This window comes from Corvus moneduloides, chromosome 4 (assembly GCF_009650955.1).
Source record: "Corvus moneduloides isolate bCorMon1 chromosome 4, bCorMon1.pri, whole genome shotgun sequence".
Taxonomy (NCBI): Eukaryota; Metazoa; Chordata; class Aves; order Passeriformes; family Corvidae; genus Corvus; species Corvus moneduloides.
The window spans coordinates 67,304,508-67,316,761 of record NC_045479.1 but is presented as its reverse complement, the minus strand read 5'-3'; the positions used below and the strand labels follow the sequence as shown (position 1 = coordinate 67,316,761).

Below are 12,254 nucleotides of genomic sequence, written 5' to 3'. Positions count from 1 at the left end.
CGAGGCCAGCATGAATGAATAACAATCCCATTAAAGAATTCAAGAACTGGCCAAGAGTCACTAGTTGTATTTGTTAATGAAACTGAACCAGAGGTGAGGATTTCATTGCTTTGCTTGTACTTTCTGGCTTTGATCAGGGAGAAACTTCATGTCTGCCAGCATTTCTACTGACCACAGGAAGGCAGAGCCATCCACATGGCAGTGGGCATGCAATGAAAGCCATTTTGTGATAATTGCCTCAAATTCTCCTGTCAAGCAGTGACTGAAAAATGAGAGCTGAGAAACCACAAGACCAGGTGCATAAAAAAAAGTAGGTTAGGAATTGTACATGCCAGATTGTGAACCAGACTGCACTCCCCTCAAGGGCATATTCTTCCAGTTCCACGGCTTGTTTCATGGAGAGGAAGATGATGGAGAAGAACTGTCTCTGGAGATTGTCTCTTTTTCCCAGGGCTGTGGTGTTACTCCACGTGCCAGTGCCATGGCTCTGGGAGGCAAAGGGCCCTACATCACACGTGATGAACTGCAGAGGTATCTTCGAGCAAGGAGAAAATTCAGGAAACAAACAGCAGCCTTGGATGTGGTTCTGCTCCAGCAGTAGCTGAGCAGCAGCTCAGGGCGTTGCTGAGCCTGGGGACAAGTTCTGGGGATCTCACTGAAAGTGCCTGGGAAGAGGGGAATTACACAAGGATAACAAGCATGGAAATGTGAAGGAATTTGAGGGGAAATTTTGAAATTCAGTTTCTAGGGCAGATAGGTTTGACAACATCCTAGACCTTTAAGCTACATGACAACTTGCAGAGAGAAAGAACTTCAGTTCCCTGAGTTTTAAATTGAATGATCTTATGTGCTTTTTAGGACTATCACATTAAGTTTGTCATCAAGCAGTGAAATACCCTCCCTTCATGGCTCAGGCCCAGCTGCCTTTCTCTCAGGAAAGCAAAATCAGCATGGCCAACATCTTCTGCCTCTTCCTATTCCACAGAGGAATGAAAAAATATACATGGAAAACAGGAGAGGCCTGTGAAAGCAGGTGACAATATTTAAAATGGGAAATCCTATGGCATCTCTCCAATATAAAATGAAGACAACACTTGAGTAACAGCCTACTCTTATCACAGGCTGCATGATTTTAGTACATCCTAGTGGGTTGTAGAAGTGACATCTTCATTTGCAATAAAAAAGTGTCAAAGATTGCCAGTACTCCTGACCAGAGGAATTCTCACTGGTTTAGATAAGCCACTGACTGCTTTGACTGTGCCCTACCTGTAGCTTTCCTGTCTAAAACAAGTCTGCAAGGCCTGACATCAGGGTTTGCTGAATTCAGAGCCAAGCTTTCACTGATGTCAGTCAAACACAGGTTATCCCCAGGTGACATTCGTGTTCCAGTTTGAGTGTTTTCTTTCTGACATAGTATAAGACCAGGGCATTTTATTTTTTCCAAGACAGATACATTATCTGGCAGTTTCCAGCTGATGTAAGATAGGTTACAATAGTGATACAGCCTATCTATGGAAAGTCTCTTTGCCTGTGGTTTCCTGCAGGGGGGTTTTTTGGTGTTTACTATGTGGCTGAGCTCACTTTTCCGCCTTTCTTTATCAAGGGATTTTAATCTCATTCTTCATTCCTTTATTCAGCCACCTTCCTTTCCTCAAAAGGAAACCTGTAAGAAATTAATGTCTTCAAAGTCTGTATTTTGTACGATTTTGTTGACACTGGCTAGCATTCAGTCTTTATTGGAATTGGCAGTTAATGTAATTGCATAAGCCCTATTTCCTTAGAAAAACAGCCTTCAAAAGATCAGAGCATGCTACAAGAACTCCTCTATCCTTGCAGTGTACCAGGCTCTAACTTTTACACCTCCCCTGTTGTTATGTAAGCCAATAGCACAGCTTTATTCCCAGAACTTGTCAGTTACAGAACGTGATTCATCTAATATACTTTAGACATTACAATAGGATGAAATAAATTGCACACTACTGTATCTGTTTTTCTCCATGGACAGTGACCAGGGACTGTAGAACTGGACAAAGGAATTTTCTGCTTGGAGTGGACTCTTCAGACTCTCATTTAGTCAGTGAGGCCAACATGGCCAAAAGTTGTTGGCATGCAACTCATTTCACAGAATCACAGAAGCAGTCAGGCTAGAAGGGACCACAGTGGATCATCTGGTCCAAGCTCCCTGCTCAAGCAGGGTTATCCCAGAGCACATGGCACAGGATTGCATCCAGATGCTTCTTGACTATCTCCAGTGAGGGAGACTCCACACCCTCTCTGGGAAACCTGTTCCAGTGCATGGTCACTGCACAGGACAGTTCTTCCTCACATTCAGGTGGAACTTCTTGTGCATCAGTTTCTGCCTGCTGCCTCTTGTCCTACTGCAAGGCTGAACAGGCTCAACTCCCTCAGGCTGTCCTTGTAAGAGAGATGCTTCAGTCCATCATCTTTGTAGCCTCTGCTGGACCCTCTCCATGTCTCACTTGCACAGAGGAGCCCAGAATGGACACAGTATGTATATGTGGCCTCACTAGGGGTGAGTAGAAGGGCAGGATCACCTCCCTGGATGTGCTGGCAATGGTTTTCCTAATGCATCCCAGGATATCATTGGCCTTCTTGACTCCTGGGGCACATTGTTAGCTCATGGACAGCTTGTTGTGCACCAGAACCCCGAGGTCCTTTCTATTTTAGGCTGATTCACACCCTACATTCTATTGACAGTATTGATGGAATCCACATATCATCACTCAGTTCACATGAGACATCAACAACAAAGAAATCTAGATAAGATGGACTCCCCTTCATTCTCTCAGATGTTCAGTATAGCAGAGGACTGGTCCCTCTGTCACATTATTTAGATGTTATCATGCCCTGGTAGTATCAAGCCTTGTGCCTTAGCATTAAAAGCCCTCCTCTGTGAGTAGGAGCAATACCATATGAAACAGGGAGAACTCACATTTTGCAAATCCATCCTCTCTGTGGGCAGTGTTTCAGTTTCATTCTGGGATCATTGATTTGCTAGCTTTGAGCTGTTTCCTTCATCGAGCCCAGAGGATAAGCTTTTTTTGCACTGCATCTTTCTCTCTTCTATGGCTAATGCTAGTTTATTCTCCTTCAAATCTTATATAACGCTTTTACAGGAGGATACATCTGTGATATGCTCTTTGGCTGTTTTTTTGGAAAAAATATGAATAAACCAGAATAAACTGGAAGATTGTCAGTGTATTTTGCAGATTATCTGTGTTCCAACTCTACTCACAGGAAAATGCAAAGTCGATTAAAACCCACCAAGTGTAATAAATATGTTTTTTGATTCTGTCAGCATGGCTAAAGATAAAAGCTAACGGCAAATCCATAATACATTCATACAGATCAAATGATCTATCAATCCATAAGCTTGCATTCATGACAGATAAATGCTCTTATTATCTTCATAGCATGCCCCAGTTAGTCCAGCATGAACTTGGTGAGTTAACGTGGCACTGCAGTCAGGGTGTTGGCATGCAGGAAGTTTGTTTGTTACAATAGCATTTTAAATGCTGAAAGTTCCATTTCTTCAGTCTGTGGACTGTTCCTTTCATTGATTACTGCTCAGCTCAGACCTTCACCAGCTCTCAGGTGTATCCCACTCCTTGTTCCCAGTTACGACCTCCTTGTGTTCCTCTTCCAAGCCTTCCCCCTCTTTGTGCCAGCAGCTTCTTTCTCCCTAGTTATTTGTACACTGAGCCTCAAGCAGAAAACACCCTACATTTCCATTCACCTAGGGCTTGAGACAATCATATGATGGGAAATATTTGAAAAATTTAACAAGAGGTACCACAGTCAGAGAAAACTTACAATTTTCAAGATAAATTCAAGAATTTGTGTCAGTTACCAACATGACACTTTTGTCTGGTCCACTGGTTTAGTGAGTCAGGGGTATTATAAACTTGAACTACGTGTTCTCTTGTATGAACAGACTGTTTTGAGCTAGGACTGTAATCACAGGGAACAAAACACTGCCTAATGCAATGGCCAAATCAAGTACCAGTGAAAGAGGCTCCATTTGTGTCAATCATGGTTATCTTGTTGATGGATCTGTCCCATTGTTAATGTTAAAACCCTTTTTGTTCTCTTGTTCCAGCTATTCAGAATTATTTATTCATCCTGAATGAATATTTTGTGCTTAAACTGAATCTTAGAAGCTTATTTAGAACCACTTAAGAACTTAAATTAAATATGAGTGTAATGTGGAGAGGCATAGAAATGAAAGATCCATAATTTTTCAAGTGTAAAATTAAATTCCTCCCTCCTTTCCTCTCTGATTTGATGCATCTAATACAAAGTATATGGAATTTGAGTAGGTGTACTAAGAAATTCTGAGAGTTTTGATAGATACCTGCGTGTGAGAGATACACGACTATTGGAGGTCCACAGAAATATATCAATTGATCTATCTTTTCTGATAGAAGTTGCAGATTTTTTCCATTTACATTTAAAGGCCAACAGTACTGACTTATGAATTTTTTCCTATTTTATCTATTGCTTCTCAGGACCACAGGGAAGAAATTAAAAACTCATCATCTGGCCAGCATGGAGGCTCAGAGCTTTGATGGTTTCAGCTGTTAAGCCTGCTGTTTCACAGAACCCATTTTTGACTCCTAGATCTGCTTCCCAAATCAATGTGCTCTTGTTTGGTTGGAAGCAATACAGTTCCAGACAGAGTTAGCAGTTTATACAATTTCCATCAGCCTAAGCATAGCAGTGAGCATATATGTGCATACATGCATGTGGGCTTTGTTGCTGTTTTCAGCATTCAGGAAGCAATTACAGGAGAGCATTAGCTGTGCTTCAGTGCATACTGTGAGTCTAAAGTAATGGCATGATCTTCACTCAGGGACCAAGAGTGTCCTAGATGGATCAGCAAGGCAACAGGGAAGTAAACCCACAAAACAACTAATTTTCTCTAGGTTACTTCTCTGTTTTGAACACCTAGCCCTTATGCTCAGAAATATTTTTTTTGTGGAGTTATGAACAGCTCTCTCCTTTTCAGCAGCTGAATGGGTAAAAAATTTTTTTATTTCCCCACAGTTACAAATCCCTTTGTTACAGGGCATAATGCCATCCCCGTATTTTAGCAATGAGAAGCTGTGGAGAAAACAAAGTATGGCCTGAATCAATGGCAGAAGAAGCAAAGACTGCTTCTTTCCCAGTGTCAGCATAAAACTCTCAGAGATGATGAATGTCTAAGAACAATGAAGAGAACATGAAGCTGTAGGCAATGGTGTATTACCTTCAGTACAGCCTAGTCCATATGCAAGAAAAAAATGGCTCCTGTTAAAAGACTGATACAGCTGCAAAAAGTAAACACCATTTAGGTTACCAAAACACTTTTTCAGGTCTTCATCATCCAAAGCTAATTTGTTTCCCCTCAAAAACATCCATTGAATTCCCAATTCTCTTTACCAGTGCTGCCTCACTTAAACTAGACAACTATGGCCACAGTGCTAGTCCTTTACAAAGCTATTTGTCCATAAAGATAATTAATTTCAATGGGGAAATGCATAGCCAGCAGCAGAACCAAGAGAAAAGAGCTCTATGATAATAGGTCAGAACTACTTAAAGTGCCCTGAATACTCATTGTGTTGTTGATGAGAAGGAGCAAACCCTGGCATTTTCTATGAAGGTGTCCTTCAGCACTTTTTGACTGTATGACAATCATCTAATTTAAATACTGACTACCCCAAATCTCAGAAAAACTCATGTACATCACATATTTCCCACACTCGATTCATTAAAGCACGTGAGTTTTTTGTTTTTTGGAGGTTGCTTTGGGCTCACAATATAATACACAAAATTCCCTTCCAATTGTCTAGAAAGTAAACAAGCACACTGAAATCTGTTTCTCGTCTCATCTGTCTTTGGCTCACCTCTTTGTACCTATAGAAAATAGAGATAATATTACTTTGTGACCTTGCAGCTGTGTCCTAAGGATTAATGCTTGCGTTACATGCTCCTGCAGTGAAGGGCAGTCGGGTCAGTGAGTACACTCTGTTCTCCTTTGCATGGAGGTAAATTAGGTGTGCCTCTGATGGCAGTAGAAATTTGGCCCCATTGGATGAATCCCATGATCTCCAGGCTTTAGATAGATTCATTCAGCTGGCACCATGCCTCAGACCTAACTTCAGTGTTGTGACATATCTTGCAAGGAAAGGTATTTTTGGGTTGTGAGAGAGTATATCGATAGGTAAAGCAGGAGCTAGGGGCATGATGGTAAAACAGGAGATACTCTCTGGAGAATTATATCACCTGCTCCCTCTAAAAGAACTGGTAGAAGGACCATTCAATAGGGCATGTGGGGTCATCTCTCTGCTGCTAGCACATAGAGAAAAAATCCTAAGATAGCAGTGTTTCTGGGGCTCACTCTCCTTTCTGGGCACATGAAAGTTCCTTAGGAAAATCCCTTGGGATTTTCAGAGAATCTGGGTTTGGCTGCTGCTCCAAAGTGCTTTCTGGAGAGCCTTTCTAATGGTTGTGTGGAAGAGCAGGGAAGCCAGCTGAAATATGAGGGTGTCAATAACGCCTATTGAATCTGAATTCCCCTGGGCCAGGGACCAGGTGTAGACAGACGCTGTAGGCAGAGTGCTTGGCAGGCTGACTCTGATTTCTGAAGCCAGGCTTCATCCTACAGCCATGAGCAGGGTGGTGCTGGGAACTCCTCACTGCACTGAAAATAGCAGCCCGGAGCTCATGCTGCAGCCCACGGTGTGCTGGGGGATCTGGGCAACAAGGAAGCCCTCTCCCCAAGCAACCTTTAGTGTATCATGCCTTGACAAGCACCAGCTAAAACCTCAGCATATACCAGTCGGGCAAGCACTAGTTATTATTAGTATTAATTATTCATATATTTCCATTTTATTTAGTAACTCAGTTACAACTATTCATATTACTGTCTCCTTACTCCAGCACTTACACAGACTCAGAGGGCAGATGATAAATACATTTAATACTCCCTCAAATGCAAATGTTTTTGTTTGTTTTTCAATGTTTACTTGCTTGACTGGAGCATTTCACTTGAGCTTCATACCCCAGTTAGTTATAGCAGATTGCATGGTGGGACTCATGCCTGGGTTGCTTTACAACACCAAGATAAATACCGGTCTGAAGCACTGTCATGAGGTCAATCAGGTCTAAGATTTTAAATGCCAAAAGACTTACAATTCCATCCTGACAGCCCCTCTGCTCCTTCTCATCTTTTCCCCAGCAATAAGACTCATTTAAAGCTTTAAAATATGGGAAGCAGAAAAGGAGTCATTAATTTTACTTGCACAACAGCATTCACACTTGTAAGGCTTTGAGAGCCTCCTTAAACCCAAAAGAATTCAGATAGCCAGGGCAATGAATGCGTACCAGTACTTGAATTGGAAGGACATAGTTTTCAGGGCTGAACACATATTTTTGTCCTGCAGGAAGCTGACAGTGATGAGAGTATGTAGGATGCTTTACTACCACATTCACGTGATGCTACTTAATTTCCCCACTCATCTTGTTCAGCATATTCCCTTTGCATTTCTTAAATCAATAGAACTGCAGCGAGCCAACAGGTTATTTCAGTATTTTGTAGGATGCTCTGCCCTTACTACCATGCTTAATACCTATTGTTTTTGGTGAGGCAAATAAACTCCTTAAATGTTATATTTGCTACTTAGAAGGAAGTTGACTGTGTGTTTTGGGGGGTAAGAAATTCAATTGCAGAAAGCTAAACATATATGCGTGGAGCTGAATGCTTTTGGAAACAAATTCTGTGGGCTTTCATATTTGTATCACTGTCATGATTTTGGATGGAAAATGGAAAACTTGTGATGAATGCATAATAGGCCATTGCATTTCCATCTGAGACAGAAGGAACGTGCTTACTTCTTCGGAAGGGAAGACAGATGAAGGCAGGCAAGCTGCAGAATAAAACAAGAATTAAGTGATAGCCTCTGGATGATCATTGTTCTGCTATCTGTTCATTATCTGTCTGGGTGTAGGTAGCAAACACCACATGAATTTAAATAAAACCCATTACTCACACTCACTTACAGACGTGATGATAGGAGTTGCTTGACAGGTCTTACACAGGAAACTTGGATGTAATTGAGCCCGTTGCTCTGTTGATTCTCCTCCAGCAAAATTCTCTACCTGTGCAGGAATATTTTAAGACCTCACTAAATTTGACGGAGTGTTAGGGTTTTCAGCTTATTTGTGTTTTGTATCATTATTGAGTGCCTACAATAACAGATGGTGAAATCTCCTGAGTAAGCCAAATGCCAGTGATTTTCCTTACAGGATGTCATGCAAAAACACTAACAGCTCGGTTCCTATTAGTACTAGAAACCGATGGGCCAGCTCCAGCACCTTTTAAAATTCCTGGATGTCTTTGGATCAGCTTCTTGACACAGCTGAATGAGGCAGGCAATCTGCTTTTAAGACTCCTTTAATACTCCCAGAGTTTCTGCTGAACATCCTATCAAAAAGGCTAAAAATCTCTCTTAAAGAGCACTTTCTTTTTAGAATACACAGGTTCCTTTAGAGACAAGTAAAGTCAGGGAAGTTTGCAGGTGAATTTAAAACACCCATTTGTTTTTTACTTCTTGAATCAGGAACTTCTCACTTCTGAATGGTTTGTGTTTGCTGGCAGCAAACACTTATAAGATTGCACTTGGCATAGGTGACAACCAGCTTGGCCAGGCTTGTCTTTCCTTGGTCTTTTCCCTGTGTCTCTTGCTGTGCCGTATTGAAGGAATATTGCTTAATGGGTATAATGGGATATTTACATCTATTTCATGCTCCTAGAGCTGTCCTAATTGACTCTTTTCTCTCATCATGATTAACTTATCATCTGCTGATCATGAAATCTCAATAGAATTCATAGTTCTCTGTCAAGTGTGACTGTAGGGACATTTCTCCCTCCCTGTAAGTCTCATACTCCCCACTGGTGATATGAAAAATGTTGGAGTCCTTTCACCATATTCATGGGCTTTGAGAGTAAGTTTGGATGTATTTATGAAGTCCATAAATTTAGATTGTCTTCTATTTATATCTAACTGCATTTCTTGTTGAAATTCTTATTTTCAAGCACACGTATCTATTTATGATCACTTTTAAAATTAGATTTCCTTTTGAATGAACTGTTGATGGTCCCTTAAAAAAGAGGGGTTTGATTTGTTGGGCCTCTGATCTGAACAGGTTCCAAACTGGGGACAAGGTTTGAGTCTTTTCATTGTATTTAAAGAGAAAGGGGGAGAAATTCTTCTGCTTTCCTTCCTGGTTCCTCTGAAGATGTAACTGAATTTCTGACAAGTACTGTATTTTAAGAAATGTGTAAGTATAAGCAGGGGTCCTAAAGAGGTGAAATGCTCACTGCAATAGGCTTCATACACACACCAAGAGGGAGTCCTTCCCTCTTTATATCTGGGACTGTCTGTGTTGGACAACAGTCAATAGCTGGTAATGGACACTGAGTGACACAGAAGCAATAGGGACAAGATGTCTGTCAACTTCATACAACCCTAGTTATGTACAGATGTTTGTTGGCTTGGGCTTTCATTACTCTAGGCCCCCTTGTTTTTCAGAGAGGTAAGCCCTGAACTTACCCACTTTGACATTTTCCGTGAGGGAGGAGAGAGGTAGCAGAGAGAGAGGAAAGAAGGCGATTCTTATGAAATGTCTTCAAGGATAATTAATTTCTTTTGACTGATGTCTATGGAGTTTTCATATTTATTTGGAAGGAAATCATGCTCAGCAATTGTCATTACCTTCCAGAGAAGTGTTGCATTAGTTTGAAGGTATATTTGACACATATTGTGTCAAAGCTCATGTCTCTCAGACATGACATGTGACAGCTGAAATTATTTGACATGCTCCAGTTAAAGGAATTGAGAATCAAATTCCCAGGGGCTGTGGACAGTTTCTGTACATAAAGCTCTCTTTTAGTATAAAGGAGATTTTTCAAAAGCATTCAAAATCAGTTTTTCCTGCTCTCATAGAGTTAATTCTGGATTCTTTTGATCACCAAGGTAGTTCTTCACTACATCTGAGCCTTTCAGTTTGGCTGAAATGATCTTAGCAAATAGTCATGGACCACTCTGGTCTGGATACTGTCTGACAGATGGGCCATTACAGAGAAAACCTCTGGAGCTCCAGAATTGGAAGGTACCATCCCACAGATCTGATGTGAATACTGCTGGGGCTAAGACAGTCTCAAGCCTCTTACCAGGAGCTGTCCTGGGAGAGTTATACTGGTCAAACCTCCATGGCTGGAGACTGTTTTAGCCTTTAAATGATACGGTCATATTCTCGTGTCTGTCACTGTTTAGGAGCTGTAGCTGCAATCTTTGAGCTCCTCTGCCATCAGTACAGACGTTCAGAACTGTGCACAGTCCTTCACATGAGAAGCTGCACCCTCATATGTATAGCTATGTCTGGTCTCATAAAGTAAACCTCTGTGGGACCGTTCTGAGGCAATGAGATCATTAGGCCCACAGTGGTGGGCACTCATCCAGCTGGCCTCTGCCAGCCTCTGAGAAAGGGGGCCCACATTGTAAATGTATCTGGTAAATGATCCCCACTATGTGCTAAGTCTCCACACATCTCTATGAATTATTCAGAACAATGTCACATCCCAAAAGAACTCCAGGGACCATTCAAACAATTTCTCAGTATGGGCAATCAGGATTATATTGTCAATGTCTTTTCACTGGCACTGTTTAGCTCATTAGTAATACAAAAAGACAGTCCTTACCACTTCTGCTAGAGAAGTCTTGCCTGATGCATCCTAGCACTCAATTTGCTTTGCTAATAGCTGCATCAAGATTGTCCCTGGGCACCATCTCCTGGTTGGGAAAACTCATGAGCCTTTTCCTATGAGGTCTCAAGTATAAGCTTCCAGGTGCTAACTGAAACTCCTACTTTCCTAAAGTTGAAAGCTCTCCAGTCAGTGAATACAACTTCCAGAGTACAGACAGAAAGGGTATTTTCTGCAGGTGTAAGGTGGTGTTGGTGCCATTGCACAGGATGCCATTTGAAACTTGTACATAATCCATGTATTATTGTGAAAATAATAATTGAAGTAGGTATAGGTATAGAGAAGGACTACTACAAAAGACAGTGGACTGATGAGACTTTTAAGGCGAAACAATGTGGCTTCACGTGTTTAGCTTAGTGAAAGGAAAGCTGAAGTTTTTGACAGCTATGCATAGACACCTCAGGGGTCTGAGTACTCAGAAGGGAGGGGATTAAAAGACATTTCTGGAATTAGAACGAATGACTGTAACCTGGTCCTGAATAAACAGACATTGGAAATTATAAAGAAGTTTCTAAACAGCAGAGGAATGAAGTTTTGGAAAAGCTTTCTGACTGCAGGAATAACAGTCAAAAAAACAAAATTTAAGAGGTAGCTGAAGAATTCCAAAGAAGGGATTATATGACCTGATGGTTCATGACAGCAAGAACTGAACTCAGTGACCAAAGTCATCCCTTCAGGTCCTATCTCTGATGATCTGAAAAGTGTTTAAGAAGATCATGTCCCATTGATCTGCAATGACAGAGAAGGTGGAGACTGAGTCTCAATCTCTCCATATCTAAATGCAGCATGATACCCTTGAGCAACAGTCCTGCCATTCCATATAACAGCAAAAGAGCCTAGGAATAGCTTCTGTGGAGACAGTAATTTGATTTACCACAGTTATGAAAGAATGGACTCAAAGAGTTATTTTTCCTGAAGTGTAGTATCTTTTTTCCTGGGTATGCTATAATCATGAGAAATAAATTGGCAGATATCTAGATACAAATTTTAAATCCATGAGACCTTAAATGCAAGAGCTTTTGTATCCAAATGGCTGCTTCATGCCCTAAATTCTCTGAGTTGTGCTTAATTCTTGCAGCACATAAGGCATGTAAAAACCACCCACTCACTACTTCAGAGCCATTTTTCTTCATCTAAATGAAATTTCTTTAGTTCCATTCATCTTTACAGCTCATTCAACAGGTCCCTCTGCAGCAGTGAAGGGGAGCATGTTTCAATGTGCTAATCCAGCTCAGAGATGGATTAATTGACTCACATGCCCCTCTGATCACTAGCCAGATGTCTCTCCCCAGCTGGCAAGCCTTACTAATTTTCTTGTTGTTGTTGTTGTTAATTCTGGGTTTCCAGCCAGCAGGGGCTCAATCAAGGGCAACATGCCCTCTGCCAACATTTTGTATTCTTTGGTCTGCTTTCCCTTGGGCAAAGACAT

General features: G+C 41.3%; 1 protein-coding gene across 6 annotated transcripts in view; it reads right to left on the bottom strand.

Annotated features, from left to right (window-relative positions):
• Positions 1 to 12,254, bottom strand: part of GRM3 (glutamate metabotropic receptor 3) — a 101,812-nt gene that overhangs the window by 55,942 nt on the left and 33,616 nt on the right. For 2 of the 6 annotated variants that reach the window (XM_032105421.1, XM_032105426.1), the window contains exon 2: positions 8,052 to 8,160. The exons of 2 other annotated variants lie outside the window; for them this stretch is intronic. The gene's annotated coding sequence lies outside the window, so the exon portion shown is untranslated. The remainder of the gene's footprint in view (positions 1 to 8,051; positions 8,161 to 12,254) is intronic. 2 more of the 6 variants (XM_032105424.1, XM_032105423.1) reach the window with 2 other exon arrangements.